This window comes from Aedes albopictus, chromosome 3, assembly GCF_035046485.1.
Source record: "Aedes albopictus strain Foshan chromosome 3, AalbF5, whole genome shotgun sequence".
NCBI lineage: Eukaryota > Metazoa > Arthropoda > Insecta > Diptera > Culicidae > Aedes > Aedes albopictus.
In genome coordinates, this window is record NC_085138.1 from 246,757,685 (window position 1) to 246,778,966 (window position 21,282).

At 46.3% G+C, this 21,282-nt stretch overlaps 1 protein-coding gene and 2 long non-coding RNA genes across 3 annotated transcripts in view; 1 reads left to right on the top strand and 2 right to left on the bottom strand.

The window, feature by feature from the left end:
* Positions 1-21,282, top strand: part of LOC134291769 (uncharacterized) — a 582,206-nt gene that overhangs the window by 419,068 nt on the left and 141,856 nt on the right. The window lies entirely within an intron of this gene.
* Positions 13,469-14,423, bottom strand: LOC115264783 (uncharacterized). The gene is made up of 2 exons (XR_003896346.2): positions 13,917-14,423; positions 13,469-13,840 (listed from the first exon to the last, which is right to left on the bottom strand). It is a non-coding gene; the product is annotated as an uncharacterized LOC115264783 (long non-coding RNA).
* On the bottom strand, positions 14,765-15,404 carry LOC134289994 (uncharacterized). The gene is made up of 2 exons (XR_009998785.1): positions 15,142-15,404; positions 14,765-15,067 (listed from the first exon to the last, which is right to left on the bottom strand). It is a non-coding gene; the product is annotated as an uncharacterized LOC134289994 (long non-coding RNA).

The following is a 21,282-nucleotide window of genomic DNA, read 5'->3' on the forward strand; positions in this document are numbered from 1 at the left end:
TTCAGCATTAGCATTTAGAGTAACTCTCACTGAGATCGGCTCACTATTTACACCTTGTTTGAGGTGGCGATTTTCCAAAAGTCCTCCACAAAAAAGTAAGGAAAATGCATTTGGCTACTCAAATTGATGGGCCCCTCGTTAGATTGAGCCACAACCATTTTTGCGTACCCCTTGATTGTGGTCAATTTTTGGCTCATTTGAATTGTTATAATTCGAAAGTTTCTCCAGAAACCACAAAATTTAGGTGAAAAGAAGAAAGATAGAGGTACTTTTTGCAGTTTTAAAAAGTTGGGCCGGCCATATTGATTTCGGCCGCCATCTTGAATTTATATACTGAAGCTATTTTTCACCATGTTGGCAACCACCGATTTTCAAAATTTTTGCATCAATTGAAAGCTATGACATTTATACACAACATATCAAAAAATAGAGATGTCTTTTTTCCTATCAAAAGTTATCTACATTTTCGTTAATCGTGCCACGTTTTCTCCATACATTTTTCATGTGCACCGGCAACGACATACAACAGCATCAGAGTTTACGCCTGCATACACAAAGGTACCTGCAGCAAAATTTGGGAAAATCTGAGGTTCGTTTCCGTTTTCAACTGTGTCTCAATGATGCGAGCATTCTTTTAAAACTGTTTTAGTGTTTTGAAAAGTTGAAACGTTCAGCTTTTAATAGTGGATTAATCTGAATTCAGATTTTAAATAAGTGTAGAAGCTCTATGTTAATATCGTAACAGAATTTGTTAAACCTCCAACGTTTGATCACCCTTATACAATATGAGAGAGATGAGAGCAGAAGGCAGGGTCACACACAGATGACCACTGTCTATATGTAGGTAGTTAACCACCCGACCGATCGATGCGATCGATCGTTTAATAGGCAATAAAGTTAGTTCGATCCAACCATTCGTCTAATAAGGTTGAATATACGCCGTGCACGAAATCCTCTAAACTCGAGTTACCAAAATCGCAGTCCGAAAGTTGAAGTGCTTGTCCGCGACTTTAGCCAGTAAAGTGGGAAAGCAGATACCAGTGCTCAAAGTGTCCCGGTCGTAATCGATAGTGCGATAAGTGCTAAACTAGCGTTCTAACGATAGAGCGCTTATAGCAACGAAGAAAGTTACCCCCACGAATAGCCACACACTGCTGGCCTTGTGATTGCCGTTTTATTGCGGCGAAGAAAACCCTTCGGTCCAGCATTTACAGCCAATTGGATTGTACATTTGGTCCTTCGAGCCGGATCGAAGGACTCCCCGGTCAGAAGGTTCAGTGTGGGGTTTTAGTGCAGTTTTCTGGTCAGAGTGACCACTCCGAAAGTCGGCAAAGAGGCCGTGAAGTTGCGCCATTCGTGGCTTGTGGTTGCGCCAAGTGCGGTGTGGAATTCTGTGCGCGCCCGATTCCAATTGATTGGGGCAAAGTGAATAGCCATCTCTCCATTGCTTTGCTTAGCAATTGTACGATCCCCGTTGGGGACAATAGTGTGTGGATTGGCGCCTAGAAAGGCATTGTGGGTCAGTGCGGCTTGGGTAGAAGCAAAGTCTGCTGGGCTTAGACTGGTCCAACATTTTTTGAAGAGTGGACAAAGTTAAAGTGCGGTTGCAATCAAAATTGCGTAAAATTGTCCTTGTTCGGTAGCAAGGCAGCGGTGGTGATACCCGCAGTGAACCAAGTGACAGTGTTGCACCGATCCGTGTCGTTATCCGCGTAATCCGTCCGCGACGGGAAGGAGCAAAATCGTTTCGTCCGCGTCGGGAAGGAGAAATTCGTTGCGTCCGCGTCGGGAAGGAGCAAACCGTTTTCGTTCCGCGATCGTTCTAGATCGGTGCAAAAATGCCGGACAAAAAAGTGGAGAAGAAACTGGCCGATTTGGGAATCGTGCGAAAGGCCTTGCTCATGACGTGTAACAGTGTCGAACAATTTGTGACGAACTTTGACGCAGATCGTGACAGTTGCCAGATTCCGGTACGGCTCGAAAATCTGGACAGAGTGTACCGGGACTTCCTAAAAGTGCAAGGTGAAATTGAGAAGCATGATACGGCAGAGCGTCTTGAAGAACATCTGTCAGAAAGAGTGGTTTTTGAAGGTCGTTATTGTGCGGCGAAAGGTTTTCTGCTGTCCAATCGAGCAGTAGACCTCAACCAAACTGTGCTCAACGCGACGGTGCATCAGCCAGAAGCACCAGTTCACGGTACCTTCCATCTTAGGCTGCCACAGATAGATCTCCCCAAGTTTTCCGGGGATCCTTTCGGGACACCTACGCATCGATGGTGCACTCGAATGCAGACATTCCCACCGTTGCGAAACTGCAATACCTGATCCAGTCCCTCGAAGGCGAGGCACGAAAGCCGTTCGAGAGCGTAGACATCGAGGCCGACAACTACGCTGCCGTGTGGGACGCTCTACTAAAAAGGTATGATAACCGACGTTTTCTTAAAAAGCAGCTTTTCCGTAGTATTTACGACCTCCCGGCGGTCAAAAAGGAGTCCGCCGACAGCCTCCAGGAGCTTGCAGACGAGTTTCAGCGGCATGTGAAGGCTCTCGCAAAGCTGAACGAACCCGTCCAGCACTGGGACACTCCTCTAGTCAACCTATTGTCCTACAAGCTTGATCCATCAACCCTCCGAGCTTGGGAGGAAAAGACCAGCCAAGAAGAAGACGTCAAATACAACGATCTTGTCGAGTTCCTGTATCAGCGAGTACGGATCCTGAAGTCCGTGGCATCCGACATCTCCCAGCGTTCCCAGCCGGTTCTAGCAAAGGTGGCCGGCGTTGTTCCCAATCCGAAAAGGCAGTTTCCATCCAAATTTGCAGCCAACGTGGTTGCTTCCGATGCCAAGCCGAATGCACCATCCTGCTTCGCCTGTTCCGACCGGCATTTTCTGTTCCAGTGCCAATCGTTCGCCAAGATGCCCGTCAGCCAGAGAAGAGATCTGGTTTCCCAGCGCAAGCTATGCTGGAACTGTTTCCGAACCGGTCACCAAGCCAGAAGTTGCACCTCGAAGTTCTCCTGCCGTTCCTGCCGCGATCGGCACCATACGTTGCTCCACGATCCATCCCAGCCTGGTAAAAGTTCGTCCGCCCCAGCTATGACGTCGAAATCCCACGAAGCGCTGTCTGTTCCATCCACTACGGCCCCAGGACCGGCTTCCACCTCCCAACAAGTAAGCATGTCGGTTCAATCCCAAGCCAGTACCGTTCTCCTCCAGACAGTCGCTCTTCACGTCGTCGATGTTCATGGCAAGTCATTTGAAGCCAGAGCTCTGTTAGATTCCGGGTCGATGTCGAATTTCATCTCGTCGGAGCTGGCTAATCTGCTTGCTATTCCCCAATCCGAGGCCGATGTGTCCGTTGCCGGAATCGGCCAGTCCCATTGTAAGTTGAAGCGAGCAGTGAGCGCCACAGTCCGTTCCCGAATTGGATCGTTTTCCACCCAGCTCCGATTCCTAGTCATCGACCACCCTACTACCAACTTGCCCACCATCCACGTCAAGCTTTCGTCTTGGAAGCTTCCAAAGGTCGAGTTAGCCGATCCGCAATTCCATGTTCCGAACAAAATCGACCTCGTCATCGGCGGTGAAGTCTACTGGGACCTGCACACTGGCAAGAAGCTTTCTCTAGGACGTGGCCTACCGTATCTCATCGAAACGCGCTTCGGTTGGACTTTATGTGGTTCGACTTCCCAAGATTCCACGGATTCGGTAGCCTGTCAGCTGTCTAGCACTGATGCCCTGCTAGATTCCACTCTCCAACGTTTTTGGGAGATCGAAACAATTCCCAAACAATCCGTTCACTCCACGACCGAGAAGGCTTGCGAGGAGTTTTATGCTGCAACCACGTCCAGAGATCCAGCGGGACGATACGTCGTCCGCCTTCCCAGAACAGACAATCCGGAGATCGTTTTGGGAGATTCCGAATCCATTGCCGATCGCCGATTCCTCGGTTTAGAACGCCGCCTCGAACGAGACTCCAATGTAAAATCCGCCTATCACCAGTTCATGGAGGAATACGAGCGCCTTGGGCATATGAAGCGGCTCGACGAACCGGTAGACAACACTATTCCGCACTGCTACCTTCCGCACCACCCCGTCTTCAAATTGTCGAGCACCACCACGAAGACGAGGGTAGTATTTGACGCCTCATGTAAAACGACAACGGGCCACTCCCTCAACGACACCCTCCTCGTCGGTCCGGTCGTACAAGATGATCTGCTAGCTCTCGTTATTCGGTTCTGCTTCCACCGCATCGCCCTGAATGGTGACATCGAGAAAATGTACCGGCAAGTTCGCCTCCACGACGACGACCAACCCCTCCAGCGGATCAAATGGCGCAGTGATGCGTCCCAGCCCATAGCCTCGTACCAGCTGCAGACCGTTACTTACGGCACAGCTTCCGCCCCTTATCTCGCCACGAAAACTCTCCAAAAATTGGCGAGTGATGCGGGCAACCAGTTCCCCTCCGCTGCAGAGCCTGTCTCTAAGGATTTTTACGTCGACGATTTCCTGTCCGGCGCCGATGACGTCGAGTCCGCCATCCGCATTCGACGAGAAGTTTCCGCTATGTTGGACTCTGCAGGACTACCGATGAAGAAGTGGGCTTCGAACTCCGTCGAAGTTCTTGAAGACATCCCTCCCGAAGACCGATCAGTACAGCCGTGGCATGACCTCCAAGATCCGCAGTCCGTTAGCACGCTTGGGCTCATTTGGGAACCGGAAAGCGACATATTTCGATTCAAGGTCCAGTTACCCCTTCCAGCTCCCGTACTCACCAAGCGCAAGGTTATGTCCTACGTAGCCCAAATATTTGACCCGCTGGGGCTAGTGGGACCCACCGTCACCAAGGCAAAGCTGTTCATGCAACGGTTATGGGCGTTGAAAACTCCCAACAACGAGCGCTACGAATGGGATCAACCGCTACCCCCGAAGCTGCAACAAGAGTGGAAAGAGTTCCACACGACCATTGATCTCCTCCGTGAAGTCAGAGTCCCACGATTTGCTTCCGTCAGCGACGCAGTCAGTATCGAGCTTCACTTTTTTGCCTATTAAACGATCGATCGCATCGATCGGTCGGGTGGTTAACTACCTACATATAGACAGTGGTCATCTGTGTGTGACCCTGCCTTCTGCTCTCATCTCTCTCATATTGTATAAGGGTGATCAAACGTTGGAGGTTTAACAAATTCTGTTACGATATTAACATAGAGCTTCTACATTCCGGCCACCTTTGAAATGGCTTATTTCAATAAACTTGCACTACTTAAACTCTAACACTGCTGCATCAATTGCTCGGATAGGAGAGGATCGGTTCGACTCTCTGTTGACATCTTCGATCGGATTGTCGGGTAGTTGTGGACTGACGATCGAAACTTGGACGATGCATATTCGGCCGGAGTAGCCAATGTGCAGAGATAGAGTGCGATGACCTTGGTGATTATCGACCGAAAACAGAAAAGGACCAGGTAGATCATTCGGGTGGATTAAGGAGATTGGAACGTCAATTACCTGATTTCAACTGATATGAGCCTCGAGCCAGTTTAGTACTGCTCTACTGATGATCTCCAACAGGTGTGTCGAGCTGACTTGGATCGGTTCTGATGGGCAGCAGGGCAATCCGGCTCGAAGGACCAAAAAAGTGTGTGGCTAGTGGGACCCACCGTCACCAAGGCAAAGCTGTTCATGCAACGGTTATGGGCGTTGAAAACTCCCAACAACGAGCGCTACGAATGGGATCAACCGCTACCCCCGAAGCTGCAACAAGAGTGGAAAGAGTTCCACACGACCATTGATCTCCTCCGTGAAGTCAGAGTCCCACGATTTGCTTCCGTCAGTGACGCAGTCAGTATCGAGCTTCACTTTTTTGCTGATGCGTCCGACAAGGCCTACGGGACGTGTTGCTACGTCCGCGCCCAATCCGCCCATGAAGTGCGCGTGAAACTCCTAGTCTCGAAGTCGAAACTTTCACCCCTCGCTGCCCGCCATACTATAGCAAGACTGGAGCTGTGCACAGCTTATCTCTCCACGCAGTTGTACCAGAAAGTCGCTTCGGCACTCAAGACCGTCCCACCCGCCTACTTTTGGTCAGATTCTACTACCGTAATCCAGTGGCTTCGATCATCCCCCGGACGTTGGAAAACGTTCGTAGCCAACCGTGTGAGCCAAATTCAAGCAGCTACTCCTATCGACAAGTGGAACCACGTAGCAGGTGCGGACAATCCTGCTGACGACATTTCCCGAGGATTGGACCCGTCCGATCTACTCACCAAAGAAAGATGGTGGACTGGCCCGGCGTGGCTGAAGCTTTCTCCAGAACAATGGCCAGCCGGAGCTCTTCCTGCCGCAGAATCTCCAGAATTCGTCCAAGAAATCCGTAAAGCTCCAGTAGTCGCCATGACATCCGTCCAGATCACGTTCGCCGAAGAGTTGTTCTCCAGGTATTCCAGTTTTTCCAAACTCCGCCGTACCGTTGCATGGTGCTTACGTTACCTCCAAACCCTCCGAGACCGTGCAATCACCCGCCGGCGAGACCAAACGAGTCTGGTTGCACCCCGAAACCAATCAGCGCCCCCTCAGCCACTCAACTCCGATGAGCTCCACTCCGCTGATCGAATCATTGTTCGTTTGGCACAACGCGAAAGTTTTCCCAATGAGCACTCCGATCTGTCTGCTGGTGTGCTTGTATCCAAATCCAGTCCGTTGAAGTGGTTGAAGGCCTACGTCGACGAGTTCGGATTGATTCGCGTCGGTGGACGCCTGAGCAATGCCGAACTACCCGAAAGCGCCAAGCACCCCATCGTCCTCAGTGCCAAGCATCCGTTGGCCAGACTAGTCACCGTCCAATGTCACAGAACTCTGCTCCACGCTGGTCCACAACTCATGCTGGCGAGTCTTCGCCAGAGATTCTGGATCCTGGGCGTACGAAACCTAACTAGAAGCGTTTACCACCAGTGTATAACCTGCTTTCGAAGCAAACCGGAGCTAATCCAGCAATCCGTCGCTGATCTGCCAGCTTCTCGCGTTTCTCCAACGCGCCCGTTCTCCGTCTGTGGCGTAGATTACTGCGGACCGCTTTACGTCAAGTCACCGGTCAGGAAGCGTGGTCCAACGAAAGTGTATGTGGCCATCTTCATCTGCTTTTCCACACGGGCCGTCCATATCGAGCTCGTGAGTGATCTGACATCCGCTGCATTCCTTGCCGCACTGCGCCGCCTGGTGGCTCGAAGGGGAAAGATTTCCGAGCTCCACTCCGACAATGCGACCACCTTCAAGGGAGCATCACACGCCCTTCATCGAGTGTACCGTATGCTGAAGCTGGACGAAACAGATCGAAACCAAATCCTCTCGTGGTGCGCAGACAACGAAATCCGCTGGAAGTTTATCCCGCCTCGCGCCCCCCATTTCGGAGGTCTCTGGGAGGCCGCGGTGAAGTCCGCGAAGACCCACCTCCTCAAGGAAATCGGCAACTCCAGTTTGTCGTACGAGGACATGCTCACCTTGCTCGCTCAGGTAGAAATGTGCCTCAACTCCCGTCCTGTCACACCACTATCGTCGGAACCGTCAGACCTGGAAGCCCTGACGCCTGGTCACTTCCTGGTGGGTTCCAATCTCCAAGCTGTTCCCGAAAAAACGTTAATTGACGTCCCCGAAAACCGGCTGGACCATTTCGAGCAAACCCAGCGCCACCTCCAACGAATCTGGGCACGATGGTACCCGGAATACCTGCAGCAGTTGCAGTCCAGGGCTGTTCAAGGCTGCAAACTATCGACTGTCATCAAACCTGGACAACTCGTCGTGGTCAAAGAAGATTGCCTTCCGCCCGCTCAATGGCCCCTCGGCAAAATTGTCAAGGTCCATCCAGGGAAGGACGGCATCGTCAGAGTGGTCACGCTGAGAACTGCATCCTCAGACAACGTCATGCGGCCCGTCGCACGGATTGCCCTGCTGCCCATCAGAACCGATCCAAGTCAGCTCGACACACCTGTTGGAGATCATCAGTAGAGCAGTACTAAACTGGCTCGAGGCTCATATCAGTTGAAATCAGGTAATTGACGTTCCAATCTCCTTAATCCACCCGAATGATCTACCTGGTCCTTTTCTGTTTTCGGTCGATAATCACCAAGGTCATCGCACTCTATCTCTGCACATTGGCTACTCCGGCCGAATATGCATCGTCCAAGTTTCGATCGTCAGTCCACAACTACCCGACAATCCGATCGAAGATGTCAACAGAGAGTCGAACCGATCCTCTCCTATCCGAGCAATTGATGCAGCAGTGTTAGAGTTTAAGTAGTGCAAGTTTATTGAAATAAGCCATTTCAAAGGTGGCCGGAATGTAGAAGCTCTATGTTAATATCGTAACAGAATTTGTTAAACCTCCAACGTTTGATCACCCTTATACAATATGAGAGAGATGAGAGCAGAAGGCAGGGTCACACACAGATGACCACTGTCTATATGTAGGTAGTTAACCACCCGACCGATCGATGCGATCGATCGTTTAATAGGCAAAAAAGTGAAGCTCGATACTGACTGCGTCGCTGACGGAAGCAAATCGTGGGACTCTGACTTCACGGAGGAGATCAATGGTCGTGTGGAACTCTTTCCACTCTTGTTGCAGCTTCGGGGGTAGCGGTTGATCCCATTCGTAGCGCTCGTTGTTGGGAGTTTTCAACGCCCATAACCGTTGCATGAACAGCTTTGCCTTGGTGACGGTGGGTCCCACTAGCCCCAGCGGGTCAAAGATTTGGGCTACGTAGGACATAACCACGAGCCAGTATGCGTTGCTCGTTCAGTACTCCTATCCCGAGATGCCGAAGGTGCCGTGTAACCAATTTTGAAGCGATGAAGCAACGAATGATTGGAACTCATCGCAGAGGCAAACAATCATCAATGCTCTGCGCTGCGTGTTATTGTGCGATTTTGAATCCATGGTATGGATACGAGACGAGTAGGTGGAATGGTCGTTCCACGGTTCATGGGTACAATCGATGTCCAAACCCCACTCCTAAGGATAACGAGCACAGGGTGTTCGTCATGGGCTGATTACAAGGCACATGAAGGTTTTGGTTCCACAGCGAGTGCACAGGGTGCTCGCTCCAAGATTTCGGATACACAGGGTGTCCAAATCGAACTCCCAAGGATAGCGAACACATAGGGTGTTCGTTGTAATAAGGATCCCAGGCACACGGAATGCTTGGTACCCGGACACACAGGGTGTCCGACTTCAATCCCCAAGGCTGACAAGCACACAGGGTGTTTGTCTAACAGGCCATTAGACACGCGGAGTGTCAGGTTCATCGGAATGAGAGTGCACAGGGTACTCTTACCACGGCAGCTTCAAGGCATGACGAGCACACAGGGTGTTCGTTACGACAAAAACATCAGGCACGAATCTTGGTTTTCGGATAACGAGTACACTGGGTACTTGTACACGCCTTTCGGCACACAGGGTGTCGGAATGCAACTCCCAAGGAAGGATTTCGAACGCATAGGGTGTTCGTCCTCGTTCGTGCACGGCGGATTCAACATTCACTCTGAAATGAAACAAATCTTGTTTAGTTTAAAATATAATCATTTTTGTCATTTACGAAGTTTACACCTGTCCCAGTATAAAAAGTATACTGGTATCGCTTAATAATTTAAACTTAGGCAAACTAACGCGACAGTATTTTATCCTGCGTATAAGCCATGTTAGTCGAAAAAATTTACTCTGATCGCAACCAAAAAAAATGTAACTTCGGTCCACCTCTATTTTCAACATTTTTGGTGAAATGACGAGTCATTTTTTTACTATTTTAGTGGAATTCTTTTAACAGCAGAATAATTTACCCGAAGTAAGTTTATTTCAGTCGAATCTGTTTGTAAAAACTATAAAAAATATGTTTATTGTTTGTTTACAAACTCAACTTTTAGGTTTGCTCTGCAAATGCATCGACTTGGAGAAAAACGCATCCGAATGAAAGAGTCTCCACCAGAATACGAGTAACATCACGAGTGCAGTCAACCACCCCACTAAAGTCGATCGTCGGCTGACGCTGAAGAGCACAGCCTGCCACATCCGGAAGTGCAACAATCCAATGACCATCCCGGACTTGATCCCGGAGCACGTAAGATGCATCATCAGTAATAATAGGAAGCGCAAGGCTCCGAGAAAGACGTTCCGGAGAAACCACGACAAAAGCGAGAACAATGATGCAGCAGACTATGGAGCGCACGCCAATCATCCGGAATAGGAGGAATCCGATGAGGAATCGATGATGCCCAAGCGTTCTGAGCCGAACACCCGTCCAAAATTCTATCGTACAAAGCTTTTTTCGTGCATAGGCGAGGGTTCCGGGACGCTTCCGGAAATTCTGGCGATCTGCATGCCGGAAATCAAAATCTGGATGACGAAGTTTTTTTTTTCAGAAATTTTCGAAAACCCCAAGTCACTATGTTGCTGCCCACCAGCTCCGTTCCAAGGAAACTGCAATAATTTTATTTAATAATAAATAAAACAGAGTTACATCTCTTAATGTTTTTTTTTCTTTTTCCTAAGATAAGATACAAAAATATATCTATCCTATACATATTTAAATAAATCCTGGTTAAACAAGCTTTAATATACCGGTGTTATACTAGGTTACGTTTAAATCAAAGTTAAACTGAGCCAGTATAGCCTGCATATAAACGAAGCCTAGGGTCAACCAGGAGAAAATGATTTAGCATGGGATGTATACTATTTAGTTTAATTTTTTTTCTGAGTGTTCAATACTACAACAAAAACGACTACGGGGTGGTCGTTCCATGGATTTCAAGTACAAAAGGTGGCTGTCCCTATGTACCATACGGAAGGAATCGACAAGGAAATGGACTATACACGGGCATACGGTTTCATGTCATATCTCATCGGAAGCAGGAAGCATTTGGACGTATCAACCATTCAAGGACAACAAATATACTGATTAGGATACCACAAGCACTACTTCCAACTTCCTACGAGCAGTGCACTCACTACAGCATATCAACCAACATCGTACCACTTCACATGGCTATGAAGTAGAAACTACCAATGGAAGAGAGGCATACGACAGAAGTACATTACTACGACTGTAACCGAAGGAATACAACTACTAGCCGATCTGGGAACTACCTGAGCTTCGCATAGGGCATTCAGTGAGTGAGCTTCTGCTAATCCACATTCCACACGGCTGGTGAGATAACTTGGGCCGAGTGGAAATACAATGAATGTGAGACGAGATGTTCAGCTAGAATTTTAGGGTGGTAGTGAAATGAATGAAGTTTAATTGGAGGATGGTAGAGAACGAACCTAGGTTAACATTGGATAAAGAGGCACTTTAGGCAGGACAGGTCTGGAGGAATCATTCAGAAATTGGAAATTTCAGGACGGGTGAGGATGTTGGAGAGTCACCCTAATGCTAAACTGTGAGAGCGATCGTAAAACTGTGGAATCATAGATAGATTGAGTCTAGAATAAGAGAAAAAAGGTATTCTCCTTGCGAAACAGAAATATGCTCCATTTAACACTCTTTCAGTGCCGGTAAGGTCTCCAAGGCGATAAGAACGGCCTACCGCACAGGATTTTAATCTGTTTTAATGTAAATTTGTGTAGTATTTTAAGAACAATCAGTGTAAATATATGTAACTATTTGTATAAAATATATTCGTTTTGTGTTCAACCAACGTGTGTATTGTGTTTTGTATAAAATAAAAGGACTTTAAATGTTATTTGTATGAATTGTGAACCAAAAATAAACGAGCTGACGTTAATTGTGTGTGGAATTAAAGGACAACATCCTGACCAATATTTACTAAGACCCGATGGAGGGCAGTGAAGGCTGCGATCAACCCAGTCCGTTTGGGAATCCATAAACTACATGTTGGGCCTTGAACATCGTCCACAACCGAAGGAATCTACAAGCCAAGGCTCCAACATAATGGTCCTTCGAGCCGGATGGCAACGTACAGCTAACTGGCTCGTACAATAAGTGTTCATATACCCTGTGAAAAAACGCTGCATTTATGTAAACAACTGGCACCTGGTCCAGTGCACAAAAGTGACATGATTTATAAAACGACAGATAACTTTTGATAGGAGAAAAATACATCTTTAGTCGGGGCCCGTGGCGCAGTGGTCCACACGTTCGCTTCATAAGCGGACGGTCATGGGTTCGAACCCAGCCCCGGCACTTGCAATTTTTCGTCAGCTGCTCTTCCCCCCGAGAGCAGCTGGCACCTTGACCCTCTTCGGAGCATATAGCTCTAACGAACCCGGAATTTGGATATCGGCGACCCGCAACTCATAATGGACCCCCAATCGAACTGGAAAAGGAACAGCAGCCACACATCAGCATCATCGTGCTCATCATTCTACCATGGACAGGGTAGAAGAATGAAAGAAGCACAAAGGCCACCAGTTCAATACAGTAGAATAGAAAAGAATACATTTAGGCGCTGTACAAAGTGGAAGTGCAGCGTCCAATTGGAATCGCTCACGTAGTACCCTAGTGGACAAAAGAGCTGTAAATTAGATTTAAGTGATTAAGAATAAAAAAAAAAGACATCTTTGATATGTTGAGTGTAAATGCCATAGTTTTCAATTGATGCAAAAATTTTGAAAATCGATGGTTGCCAACATGATGACAAAATATTCTTAGTATATAAACACAAGATGGCGGCCGAAATCAAAATGGTAGACCCAACTTTTTATAACTGCAAAAAGTATCTGGGTAGTACGCAGATGGCAAGAAATTTCTTGACCTATATCGATGCGTGGGAAATTCAGGCAAGGAATCGCTCAAGAAATGAGAAAGCGTCGCTTTATTAACGGATCCTAGTACGGAGCTGAAACGAAACGTCAAATCAAATGGGGCCTGCCCGCATAACCATGAACCGTACTAGTACTGTTTACCATACTGTTCACAACTGTTTACTACAGTATCTCCATAGTACCGTATAACATCCAAAGTAACAATAAATCAACAGTACCATAAACAGTTTCAACAGTGTGGCAGATGGTTATCGAGAAAATTACAATATGGGAGATAGGCGGTTAAGTTATGTTACAATAAAAAATTGGCATTTTTCTCGAACAAAATTTTCGTAAAACAGTATACCAAACTGTGGACTTACAATCCATTTTTCAGAGTGATAACAGAGAACCAAACTGTTACATAATAGTTTAACAATAAATTAAACGGAAATTTGTAACCCTCAATGAAACTGTTTGTTTATTGTGTAATATGATATTAACAGCATGCTATACTGTGTGGTTATATTTTCACAATTTTCTTTTTTTTTTCAGAATTAGCTGTTTTCTATTAACTACTTTCCCAAGCAAATAAATTTCACCAAAAACGCGCATTTTATTTGAAATCGCCATGAAAATTGTTTGCTTGCGAAAGTAGTTATTCGAAAATAGCGAAATGGTTTTACCGTTACCATGGTGAAAGGCAGAAAAGTTGAATGTGAGTTTCGTATATTTTATTGAACGCAGGAACAAAGTAGCGATAACTGAAAATAGGAAAAACACTTCCGGAATCCTAATGCGCCGCGGACACGATCACAACCATGAATGGATCGATCCGTAAGATGGTTACCGAAGCCGGATGGTTTCCGGCGTACGTCTATTAATGACTGCCGCAATCAGATCATGCCTTGTATCCAGCTGCCGCAGCGGGTCCTGCTGCTGTTGTTAATTCTGATGGATTGTTGCCACGGAAGTTCCCAGGATCTGGGAGGAAGTACATTTCTTCTGGCATGATGCACTATTATTCAGGGGTTTGCCTCCAGAAATTGATTGCAACCCGGCAGGGAGCTTCCGGCTAGCCGATGTGTATCCTGAATTCCAAAGGCAAAAAGTTTGTAATTGATGGAAATTGTCAGATCAGAGCGATCTATCAGAAAACTTACTCACCTGTAACATCCAATTTCGTCCTGTCCGATGCTGGATTAACCAATGAAGCCATTGGAAGTCGGATTTTCCCGTGGTTTTTCTGCACATGACGCTGTGAGACTTTTGTTTTGTTTTTATGTTCAGCAACGAAGGCAACGAATGATACGTTTCGTGATCCAATCAAATCGTTCACAGATACAAATAAGTTTTACTATTTGTGATACTGTTCAACAAATGTATTAAATAGTGAAATGTATTGGTGTGGGTGTGTTGCGGAAACATGAAAGCTCACCATTTGATATACTGTGATCCCATATTTCTACCGTGTAATCTGAGTTTGCATCCCCGAATCATTTAACAATGTCAGCACATTATGTTATACTGTTATTCTTTGGTATGGGTTATCGAAACTGTAATTTATGGTCAACAGTTTTGGAAATCAAATTTTTGAACATGAAAGCAACAGTTTGCGATACATTAACCTTACCCTTTAGAACTAACTTATTGTTGTAAGTGTATGCCAAACTGTTTTTTTCTATTTTCTATTAAAGCATGCTGTGTTAAATTTTTTGACCATTCCGGTCACGGAAAAATAATGCACTGAACGAAAATTGGGTTCTTTAGAGGTATCTAGATTATTTCATATTCGGATTCTCCGCCCAAAAATTAGTCGAAATCCAAAATTTCATATTTTTTTGAGTCCGGGAACTATTTTTAAAATGCATTTATAATTTGTATGGGGAAATTTTTTTGTTCGGTTCGAACTGTCACTTTATCGATTGAACTGTCATTCTATCCAAAAAAACTAAAACGGTTTAGTCAATTTGACCATCAAAACAAAGGAATCCAATAAAATCACGTTATGATGATGATGATGATGATGATGATGATTGTGTACCCACCATCAGCGCAAGGATTACCTATGGCTGCAGAGTCATACCGGAAGGGAATGATCTACCTGATGGTTTGTTGTAGCAGGGTAAGCTAAATTTACTGGAGACCTTCGGAAGTCAACACGATGGTTGTTATCTCGTGACAAAGGCTGGCCACCCCACGAACATTTGTCCAGAAACCAGTTCATTTAGCTTCCTTAGGCTACCCCTCCCAATATCCCAAGTGTCATGTAATTTAAATATATTTAATTATATAGTTGACCAATTACCTGATTTTACCTGAAACAATAATTATTATTATTATGATACATAGAATTTTAATTGACCTACATTACAATTACAACTTTATTTACCTGAACAGCGCTGAAACAAATCGTTATTTTATTAAAGTTGAAGTTAAAATCAAGCAGATAACACTGAAACAAATGGTATATTAGTAGTGAAAAAACGAAATACAAATATAAAACAAAACACAGAAAAAGAAAAGTAATCCAAATTTTGATTTTATAATTCTCCTGCATTTAAATTAACTATGCTGGAGAATTACGAAACCAAAATTGGTTATGGTAGATCTTACGCCGTAACGCACCATTATAAGGTGATCTACCCACGTTACGGGTAAATCCAATAAAATCACGTTATACTAAAAAAATGAGGTCTTTCGATTGGGCTATAGAAAATAGCAATATTTTATTCACTTAACAACTCAATAACTTGAGCGATTCCGTTTGAAGTGCATACCTTGTATAACGGTGTGTCCATCAATTTAAGTAACCAAATGTATTTCCCTTACGTTTTTGGCGATGACTTCCAGAAAGTCGCCACCTTAAACAGTTTTTAAGACAAGGTGTAAATAGTGGGCCGGTCTCAGCGACAGTTACTCATTAGCATTAAGGGAGTCGCATAAATTTGTATGTGGTACAGTCCTAGACCGCTGTTATGAGGGTTGCCTCCTTCTCATCCGAACCATAGCATTAAGATTTGGGACCAATCTCTGACTCAGAGACGAGGCTGATGCAATCCTTCAATGGTCGAGAACTGTCCTGTCCACGTCCTTGCGATTGCTGTGGAAAGGAGTAGGATAGTTAGTTGGACACCTAAGAAAGATGTAGACAGCTCTACGATCTCTCAAGATGTCAAAGGATTATGGGTGTTGTTATTGGAAGGACAATCTCCAAAGGATACGTTTGATGTTGAGACAGCTGCCTGCATTATCTGTTTTTTTTTTTTCATTTTAGTGACTGCAGGACTGGGTGGCCGAAAATATGGAATAGAAATCGATATTAACATCTTTCATTGAATAAGCTATTAGTGATACGCATCAAATGGATATATGCCTTCTGATAATTCTTGCATCATTTGAAAAATTTACTTGATTCTTCCTGAAACAAAATGTTTATATCAGTAAACACTTATCACACAAACAGAAACACAAAAAAACTACATCAAATCTTGATCTTGGAATGTTCCTACAGGATTATGTAGCCACAGTCTGTGATGTAGCCATTGTTAGGAAAATTGGGTTGTTTAGTGAATTAAATATTGCCTTTTTCTTTAGCCTAATCGAAAGAGCACATTTTTATGAGTATAAGGTGACTTTATTGCGTTCCAATTCCTTTGTTTTGATGGTTAAATAAACAGAACAGTTTAAATTTCCGTGGATAGAATGACAGTTCAATTGATAAAGTGACAGTTTGCTCCGAACAAAAAAAAATCCCCATACAAACTTTAAATACATTTTAGAAATAGTTCCCGGGCACTAAAAATGATGAAATTTTGGATTTCGACGAATTTTTGGACGGAGATTCCGATTATGCAATAATCTGGATACCCCTAAAGAACCCAATTGCAAGTTCAAAATGTAATGTGGTAGTTCTTACGCCGTAACGCACCATTCCAAGGTGATCTACCTACGTTACGAGGCCTGAGTGCCATAAGTAATCTCACGCTCCCAAATTCATCCTATTCCAGTGAATCAAAATTCAACCATCGCGCAACAATAATGACAATGTCGCAACCTGTATTTGTTGCGACAAACAAACCTGTAAGGTCCACTTCCGGAAGCAACTCTCGCAACGGCAAACTCCAGCTCTCCAGTTCAGTAGTCGTTCGGATTCACCAGACTTCCCACCGGTTCGCTGTCCGTCGTCCGCCGACGCTCCACTCTTATCGCAACAGGATACTGCAAGATGACGTCACGAAGCTATGCACTGACAGTTCACAGAGCTTGTTTACATGGACTTAGTTTCTGGCCAAGATCCGGCAAAATTGCTTTTCGATAGAACTTCGGAATAATGAGAGTTAGACGATTGGTTTTGCACTAGTAGAGCTGAATGTACTCGATATTTACGTATCACAATGATATCGGAACGGAAAACGAGATTTAAATTTTTCGCCGGTCGTTCAAAATTCTAACACCTTGTAAACAAGCTCGCTGAACTGTCAAACAAAGTGAGGTTAGACCGGTGCTTGCAGTACTCTACTGTCACTCTACACGCCCATTCGTAACTGCTCAATTCGCACCATCTACACACTCAATGTAAAAACAGAGAGTGCATGCCAGTACAAACCCTACACCCCCATCTTTCTTTAAAAAAAATGTTATGAACCTGACATCTAAACAATTTCTCTTTATGTAACACTAAAACTACAGATTCCCTTGAATTCAGCAAATTTAACCCATGCTCTGAAATGCAATACCAGCGTTATTATCACTCAGCACCCATCATTTAAGCTATGCAACTCAATACTTGAAAACAACAATTCACAATGCCTCCGCTGGACTTTGGCCTGCCCAGTCGCAATATTCCATAAGCAATCTAACATCAAGGACCTTCCCCACCTGCTATTGGACGAACTTGCACATTGTGGAAAGCTCATTGATATATCACATCCAGGAAGTCTCGAATACCTTACGATCGAGACGGGAATCCAACTCAGCTTCTCTGGGTTAGAAAATTGCAAGCCTTATCCATTAAACCAGTGTTGCTAAAACTGCGGCCCGCGGCTTAGACGCTTAATCTCAATTTAGCCCGAGGTATACTTCAGCCCAAGCACCACTGCATTGGACTAACTGGAGATCCAACATCTGTCAATCACGAAAACACATCCGCGAAACCAGAAACAATTATACATAACCTTCCCCTCCTTAATTATCAAACCCCGTCACACAAATTATCAGAACAATCCACCAAACAAGACTCTGTGTTCAGCAGCTACCATCAACCTCCTTGCATCTTTGCATGCTCCCCAACATCATGTTTGGATTTGTTAAGAAATTTTCTCGACGACTCTAATTTCACTTTAAAATTTTTTAAATTTCCTAAATAATTTATTTGTGTCCCCCCTCAAAATGTCGAATTCCGACAAAAATTTTCCGAGGGGAGGTGACATTAGAGAAAATCGAAATTTGTGTCAACCTAATTAAGAGAAGTCAAAGTTCAAAGCCAAGGGCTGAAAATCTCTTTATTAATGACAAATCAATCAATCAATCAATCAAAGTTCAACAGAATTCTATAAGCCGTACTGCACCAATGCGTCAAGCAAGTGAATGCATGAATATAAATAATGTATTTATATGAGAGAAACTAGACAAAGTTAGACAAAATGCCTAAATTCATAGGGCAATGCCTGTTTTAACACTCCAAATGTTTTAACTCTTCAACCAGCTGACTTTTTCCATTGGTGCAGAGGTTTCCGGGTCGATGTGAGTTCCCACACTTAACAAATCCAAACAAAAACATTCCTTAAGGATTTCTTTACCTCTCAAAAATTTCAGTTTTCATGGCACAACACATCTTGGCCATCCACAATAAACCCAAACCTCGAAGTCACTATTTTCTCTTCTTAGTCACGTTTTTTTTGTCTGTGCCTTATACTCATTTGGTTTGATATGAGCTACGTGTGTCACTGAACTTATGCTTCATTCGAACTACACACTGCTTTTCATAAAATTGCTGACCCCTTCAGTGAACGGTGTAAGATTTATTAATCATAGACGTCAACTTAGGGGCAGCAGGGACGGATGTCCTGGGGCCTGACGCACCCCCCCGCTTGCGAGTCAGCCGCGTAGTTGCCGGCTAAGAATAGGACTACTAACCCCAATTCAGTAACAAATTTTGAAAACGACGTATAATCAATGGTGTAGCATTGATTATACGTCGTTTTCAAATTTTGTTACTGAATTCAAGGTGTCAAGCGACCCGTGCCGAGGAATGAGTGATCGAGGGGGTGAAATAGATGCTCGATCTTTAACGGAGCCTGTGGGGCACCTGGGCACCCCCCACAGTAAGCTGTCCCTTACCGCGTTAATGCAGAGCTCTGGCGTGGTGGACATTCTTTCTCGTGCGACTCGTGGGAATAAAATATGAGTAACAAACCAATACAGAAATCAAGTGTAGCAGGTAGTAGTGGTGGGATCAACCCCTTCGCAAGAAGCGGGTTGATGAGATCTCCGACAAGGAGAAGTGAGGAGATAGGCGCTGGGAGTTGCGTACGCAGCTCAAGCGTGGGTGCTCCAGTCCACTTCCCGGCAAGCCAGCCGGTGGAGGTTATGGACGGAGCGTGGTTGTTGAGGGCCGTCAACCGAGGATCCAAAGGACGGTCCGCAATAGAGGTGGCTGAGCAGCAGCTTGGCAAAATCATCGACTTTGCGTCCACTAAGTCGAATATAAGCAAGGACCTGAAAACGGCCTTGCTTCGACTTAGGGCGTCGATCGACAATGCCAAGCAGGAGCACGCGGCACTCGCGTTGCTGACTGCTGCAGCAGCGGAGCCTGCAAATGAGAAAGTGCCGAAGTTTACCCAAACGGAGGCCTTCTCCTTCGCAGGAAGTCCGAATAAGGCGGAAGCGACTGCTCGCGACAAACGGGGCAAGCAATCGCAGAAGCGGGCGAGGCAACCGTCAGGCGAGGAGCTGTCTGGCGGTGCCCGCAAGGCCAGGCGAATCATTACCCCGAAAGTCGGTAATAATGCCGGAAGGTCGGACCCCAGCCAGGGTTCCCGGAAAGCTGGGAAGGGTGGGCCTGAAAAGGCTGGCCCGTCCCGGAACGATGGGAACAAGGGGTTGCGACCGCTAGTGGGCCCTCAACAGCCACAGAGTAGGGCGATCCAAGGGGTGGACCCCCCTTGGACGAAGGTAGAGCGGAAGAGGAAGAAGAAGGCGAATCCGCAGGTAGTAGCGCAGGACGCCAAGCCAAGGCGTAGGAGGGCAGGTGCCAAGCGCGAGAAAGGCGACGCTATCGTCATCAAGACGGAACAGTCCAAGTACTCGGACGTCTTGAAGATGATGCGAAGCGACGCCAAGCTTGAGGGTCTTGGAGCCGACGTACGCAGTATTAGACGTACTCGTACGGGCGAGATGATCCTGGAGCTGAAGCGCCAGAAGGAGCACAAGGGCGCCGCCTATAAGAGGCTGGCAGAAGAGGTCCTTGGTGAGGGTGTGCAGGTGAGGGCTCTGACACATGAGGCGACTCTGAAGGTCAAAGACATCGATGAGATCACCGAAGTGGAAGAGCTCGTCACGGCACTGCGGCAACAGTGCGATGTGCAGGTGGCCGCCGCAGCCGTTAAGCTACGGAAAGGGCCAGCAGGGACACAGATAGCCTTGGTTCAGCTACCTGTGGCGGACGTCAAAAAGTCCGTTAAAGTAGGGAGCATAAAGGTGGGTTGGTGTGTATGTCACCTGACATTCCACGAGCCACCAGAGGTTTGCTTCAGGTGTCTGGAACCAGGACACAAGTCGTGGGACTGCAAAGGCCCCGACAGGCGCAAACTGTGCAGGCGATGCGGCGCTGAAGGTCATAAGGCCCAAAGCTGCACGAGTCCGCCCATCTGCATGATCTGTACCGGGAAATCCTCGAACAACAGACATCCGATGGGCGGTCCAAGGTGCCCGGCCTTCAAGAAAGCCGCAGTGAACAACAAATCACAGTGCAGGTAACGCAGCTGAACCTGAACCACTGTGATGTGGCTCAGCAACTGCTTTGTCAGGCAGTTTCTGAGTGGGAGACGGATATCGCCATCATATCGGACCCACACCCACAGAAACACCGAGTACCCGCCGGCAACGGCAACTGGGTCGCGGATGGGACCAGAAAAATGGCGGCGATATGGACGACGGGTAAATACCCCGTTCAAGAGTTGGTGTCTACTACCTATGAGGGCTTCGTGGTCGCCAAAGTAAACGGGGTCTTCTTCTGTAGCTGTTATGCGCCTCCGCGGTGGCCGATCGAGCAGTTCACGCAAATGCTGGACCGCTTAACGACCGTGCTAACAGGGCGAAGGCCGGTGGTAATAGCGGGCGACTTTAATGCCTGGGCCGTGGAATGGGGAAGCCGTTTCACGAACCAGCGGGGTCAGATCCTGCTAGAAACACTGGCCATCTTAGATGTCGACTTGGCTAATGTCGGTACCAAGAGTACCTTTAGTCGAAACGGAGCGGAGTCAATTATTGACGTGACCTTTTGTAGTCCTGGCCTAACAAGTAGTTCGAA